Source organism: Patiria miniata, unplaced genomic scaffold, assembly GCF_015706575.1.
Source record: "Patiria miniata isolate m_02_andy unplaced genomic scaffold, ASM1570657v1 HiC_scaffold_7, whole genome shotgun sequence".
NCBI lineage: Eukaryota > Metazoa > Echinodermata > Asteroidea > Valvatida > Asterinidae > Patiria > Patiria miniata.
The window spans coordinates 3961971-3968289 of NW_024037074.1; positions in this window are offsets into that span (position 1 = coordinate 3961971).

Here is a 6319-nt window from a genome sequence, read left to right on the forward strand (position 1 = left end):
GAAAGGTGACATGGTCCAGTGCCGCGATTACAATGTGTAAACACCAACAGGGGTATAGAACCGGTGGGAATTTCTGAAGAAAAAACCCACCAAAACCCTCACTGGAAAGAAATATTGTTCAATGAATTCCAGTTGTATCTACACTCAGTGCAATTTCCCCGTCAGATCATGGGCGTCGCCAGGATATTTTCTAGAGGGGGGCAAAATTTGTTTTGGCCAAAAAAATGCTTGTATTTCTCAACACATTCTCGATTTATCAGTTTTAGAGGGGGGCAGGGACATTTTGCCCCCCACCCCAACTCATTAAATTTACACCACTTTGTCTTTGCGCCTCTTTTTTTTTCTTTTTTTCTTTTCTTTTTCTTCCTTTTTTTTTTTTTTTGCTTTTCCAGGGGGGGGGGGGGGGCAAGTGCCCCCCTTGCCCCCCCTCGCGACGCCCATGCGTCAGATATTTTGAAAGTCAGAAATGTTCTCACGAGGCTCGGTGTCATAACATGAAAAATCTAACGGCGACTGGTTAATTATTGTTGACTGCTGTGATATGTGGGATATGACGTTCTGAACACCAGAGGGTGCATAGCACCCAAGGCGAATTCTTTGGATTTTGATGTAAAAATCACGAAAACAAACAGCAGTATAAGCACAACAATCATGACAATCGAACGTCAACTCACATGCATGTAATGTGCTCTAAACAGCTGATCGTCTGCTAGTTCGCTGCTCCAACTCATGTGTGAAAACAAGGTGAAAATGGCATGGTACCAGCGATACAAGCGTTTCACACCGTGGGATATCAGAGTGTGTGCCATGACTTTTTATGAGCTAATCGTGATCGTTCTATAGGCCAATACAGTATTAAAACAGAGGTATAACAATATCACTTGAAATTGTTATCACCGAATGCTGACCAAATCGGTATATTTTTTTTCGAATGAGAATCGATTGAAAAAAAAATTAATAAAGTCTTAATACAACATCGACTTGTGAAGCTTGCAATCTCCAAGAGAGTTTTTGAATCCGAAGTTAGAACGAGTTCTGACCCAAACGTTTCAACTCGTGTACTCTGACTTTCAGTGGAGTACATCATGCATTGTTTAATAATAGTTGTCCGTCAATCTTGTCAAAATTGAAAGCATCTTGCCAAACGTAAATGACTCTTCCCGGATCTTTTTTCCGGGACAGTCCGATCATGGACTTTTATTTGTCAGAGTGTACGGAGCTTGTGTGCATGACATATGGGATATGTTTCGGTTCACCGATCGCAGTGTTCGGTTTTATAGAGTGCGTATATACAGGTACAATGAACGTGTTGACCAAGTGCGTCAGCCCAGGTGAGTAAGTTGTTAACGGCACACGGAACCCAAACGACTGTTGCCTCGGGGCCGTGCCATATAAATCCTTCACACTTCACTGACCTTTCAAAAAACTAATTGGCGCCCACACCAACAACGCAACGTCGCTTTGGAAATATCTCTTATATTATTGAATTAAACAAATGGTATAATCGGGGCCGGGTTAAGGGTTGTGTGGCCCAGAGGATGCGGGGCCCAAGTAGCGCGGAATCCTGGCTGCCTAGACGAGTAAAATTGCCGTATAGTCACTCACAGTTTGTCAAGTAAAATGTTATTTTAAAGTGTAAACTTTATTTTTTTTGGCCACCCAGATGATGTATATACCATGTGCATCGCCCTTTATTCTTACTGTTGTAGAAAAAAATCAACTCGTTATTAATTAAAGGTCAAATGAAGAGGAAAATAAATGGTAAATTCTTAAAATCAACGCAACTATATGGGAGTTGTAATGCTCCGACAGTCTCGAAACGTGTATAGACAATTACAGGCACGACATGATCACGGTACACACATGCAAGCATATGTTTGCATGTGATTTTGCCGTCATTAAGCCGTGTTAAATGTCATTAAATTGAAACCATTGGTATTGCAACAGATGCAGTGCAGCTGTCCGTCCGTCCGTTTTGTCTTGTATGGCATCCCCAGCTCCCGCTTACCGTACCGGGACATGCCTCCATTTTCACCTTTGTTTCAAGTAAATTCTTCATATCCACTTAATTGTTATTCACCGAGTACGTGTTAATTATTTACTTCGTATTTTATGATATGTAAATGGAAAGAAATGTGACGTGAATGAATGAATGAACATAAACTGTCACAATATGCCTTCGCCACTGAAGGGGCCTGTATGATAGATGTGCCAGCGTGCCCAGTCTGGCCCATTGTAATAGTTTGCCTGCACTGGGCTTTTCAGCTTCAAGGTAATAAATACTTAAATACTACCCTGAAGGTCCTGGCGTAGTTCGGGTCCAATGCACCCCTCTTCATGGAAAAGTTCAGCTGTCGACGTCAAGGTAGTTTACGAGTTAGCAGTATTGACGCTTTGATCCTTCCCATGTTTTTGTTCTCCCTCGTTTGAATTCGCTTTTTTGAAATACACAAACTCCACATTATATAGCAGATTGTCGTAAAAGTTGGTATCTAAAAACTTCTACGAAAAACCCCTACACTGGGGGATTTGTGTAGAAAATATCAAACAGTCGATTAACTTTGGCAGCGACACCAACTTTTACCACGAAAACGTGCTATTATTTCCGGACAATGCCAGCAGAACACATTTTTGTTGGCAGGGCCGGGGGGATTTTGTTTTTGTTCCCGAATAAACCAAATGTATTGCTGTTGTTGAGTTTTGTGAGTGGTGTACGCATTGTGAATATTCGAGAATAAAACTCGTTTGACGCGACCCACAAGGAATGCCGATGACGTAATTTTAACAGCGATTATAACAGCGATATCCGACTGAGGACGCCATTAATTCGCGTTTGATTGTGTTCAGTGGGAATTTCTGCGCGAGCTTAGTAGCATGAAAAGTACCCCCCCCACAACATTCTTTTGAAAAGAGAAACCGTTTGGCTTAAAAAAATTGTGTAAAATATAGCCGAGGATCAACTCCCTGGTTTTTGGGCTTCCATCTCCGGGCAGAATTGACAAAAGAATGGTTGAAATATGTTCCTATTTGCCTGAGAAAGTGAAGGGATGCCATGGTTGCGAGCTGCACACAGGGCCTAGGTCTTGGCCGACCATTAGGCCAAAAAAAAGTCTCCGGTTTCTGGTATTGAGCTTGCCCAAAAAGTGGTGCGGTGACGCGGCTTTTTTTCTTTTTTTTTACCTGATTTTTTTTGCTTCAAATGTCGGCTGATGACTGCAAATGGTGCCCGACTAAACTTAGTGCAAATATATGGAAGTCCAGAGAGGTCACATAAAGCTTATTCTCGACCATAACCCAATCTAAAAACGCGTTAAAATTGTGCAGCAGCAGGATTCCAGTCAAACCAGTGAGTTTGGCGGTTTTGAGACAACATCTTTCATTGAAAAAAAAAACCGTTTTCATTTTGCCGACGCGCATGGCTACGGCGACGCACGCGCATACCAGAAACCGGAATTTTTTTTTTGGCCTTAGGCTACTAACACTTTGTCGTTAAAGTTGGCGTCTAGAAATTTCTATGCAAAGCCCCTACTATACGGGGATTTGTGTAGAAAATATAAGACAGTAATTTATTACTCCCCAGCACGCTCAATCAACTTCGGCAGCAATCGCACGCCTTATTTTAAAGAATAAGTTAAGACAGGATCTAGGTACCAACTTTTACGACAACTTTTACGACAACGTGCTAATACTACAGTGGCGAATCTACGGGTGGTGAGTGGTCCAACCCTCCTCTTGCCTTGGGTAAAAAAAAAAAAAAACCCAGAGACGGAAGCCATTTTGCGACTGATTACCCTAACCCAAATTGTTGCTCAGAGATGGGCAAACTTAACCTGGGCAAGTCCACACAAGATCTTGTTGTCCTGCATTGCGTTGATATCTTTTGTTCAGAGGTCCACACAAAGACGGCAATGCAGGCATCCGGAGAGTCATCACCCGTTAGTGTCGACGAAAAAGTGTTCGGATTTGTTCCTGCCCATTTTCCCCACATGACATTGACGCCTGTAGGACCAAAAAATAGTCAGACTCTTTAGGTCTGGGATCCAGACTTAAATGCAGTGCATTAAAATGCAATAGGCCTATTATTGTGTGTTTCCTCATGCGCTCAGCCTATCAGCGCGAGAAGCTGAAAACGTCACGCCACGTGAAAACCAATGAAAACACAGAAGCAAGGAGGTCGCGTTCCAAGGGCAGTTTTCGATATTAATGTATTATTATTATTATTGGTTTATTAAAACTTTAAACATCACAGCCCTTAAGCTGATTTACGTTTAAAATACATTGGACATTCACAAAACAAACATTAAAAGTTTTGTAGCAGTTCATTTAAATAAACAAAAAGGAAAAAAAAAGACAACAATTACAGAGGACTGCAGAAAATACATGAAGAGTAAATGAACCATTTCGAAGTGATTATGGGCTCCGTGTGCAAAAAGGAGAGGGCGCTTATGAACCACATTCGAAAGCCCCACTCCCATAGATGCCCGGCCCCGTGGACGGGAAACACCGCGTGCGCGCACGAGAGGGCGCTATATACGCGCGCCAGGGACGTACGACTAATTATTTTCCGAATGTGCACAAAACCATAGCATCTGCGCTGGTCGGAATGCGTTCGAATGTCACTCCAGGTGGTCTCCCCGACTCTCCCTTCCTTACCGTTGAGGGGGTACTTGTGCACGGAGCCCACAGTCCAGGAGTCAATTTTAGTCAGTAACGACGTTCAAGAATGGAAAAAAAACAGCTAGCGTAAATTATCGTTCTCACAAAAACCCTAAATTCTTTAGGCCTATTCATTTCATGGGTTGTCTTGGTTTGTTTCGGTTTCAGTTGAGCTGTACCGTACAATTCAGACAGCAATCAAACAAATACCGACAAATTTTTTGTATTGCTTTATTTGAATTCGTGGCCATGCACAAAGTTATTGTTACTTGTTAGTATAAGGAAACCGACAAAGCTTTCATTATTTGTATGCGACCAAAAAAAATCCCGACAATGAATACACAAAACAAACAAAATACCGTTACAAATATTAACAAAGACGAATCTTTCTGAAATTGTGCCTTGTGTTCTGTTAAGCGCACTATAAAGTACATATAAATTGTTTCGTCTCCATGTCAAGCCGTTGTTAGGCCAAAAAAAAAGTCTCCGGTTTCTGGTATGCGCGCGCGTCGCCGTAGCCATGCGTGTCGGCAAAATAAAAAAGTTTTTTTTTCAATGAAAGATGATGTCTCAAAACCGCCAAACTCACTGGTTTGACTGGAATCCTGCTGCTGCACAATTTTAACGTGTTTTTGGATTGGGTTATGGTCGAGAATAAGCTTTATGTGGCCTCTCTGGACTCCCATATAATTATTTGCACTAAGTTTAGTCGGGCACCATTTGCAGTCATCAGCCATCATTTCAATGATTTGAAGCAAAAAAATCAGGTAAAAAAAAAAAGCCGCGTCGCCGCACCACTTTTTGGGCAAGCTCCATACCAGAAACCGGAGACTTTTTTTTTTGGCCTTATGTGAAACGTTAAACGCTTTCGTGTTGCAATATTTGAAACAAACGATGATGATGGGCACGTGATCTCTGCAGACTCAAGAGGACCCTTTCGATGGCGAGGGCACTGTACCGGCTATTATTCAAAGCTACTACTAGGCCATCAGCCTGGGGGTTTGGTCGGTATCAAATCAGGACATAAATGATTATAGTGAGCATGCGCAAGGTGTACAACCCCTAGCGTTGGTAACAGGCATTTTGACGGACATTTTGAGAAAAAGGGTGATAACACCCAAAAAGCTGCCACCGCTGAAATGCTTTGACATATTTTCCAACTTTGGAGGGGTATACCTTGCCAAAAATCGCTATGACGATTATTCCCCTCATTTGATACCGGTGGCCAAAATTTTGGACCGAGGCTGATGGCCTATACCCCGTTTGACGGATTATCTAAACCAATGGTTGCGAAGTGCATTCGCCATTGGAAGGGGCCAGCTGTACTGTGGGAAAGCATTGATAGCGTCTCCGCATTGGTCCATACGTACAAGAATACCAAGCTGTAAACACCGCAATGAAAAAAAGCAATCTCATTGGAGGGGTCTTAATTTTGAACCTGATCGTCTTTTTATGACGCCATTTGCATGGCCCTTTGGGGAATGTTGTTAGCTACATTTTGATACCCCGTTGGCGACAAAAGACCGTTGTCCAAATTGTCCAATATTGACAAAGGTTTATGAAAAATGATGCAGTTTGAAAAGTTGTAAATTTATAGATTACGCGAGGAGAAATTTGCTAAGCAATCTTTGCAATCTTAGTCTTTGGTAGCAAACGGGGTATC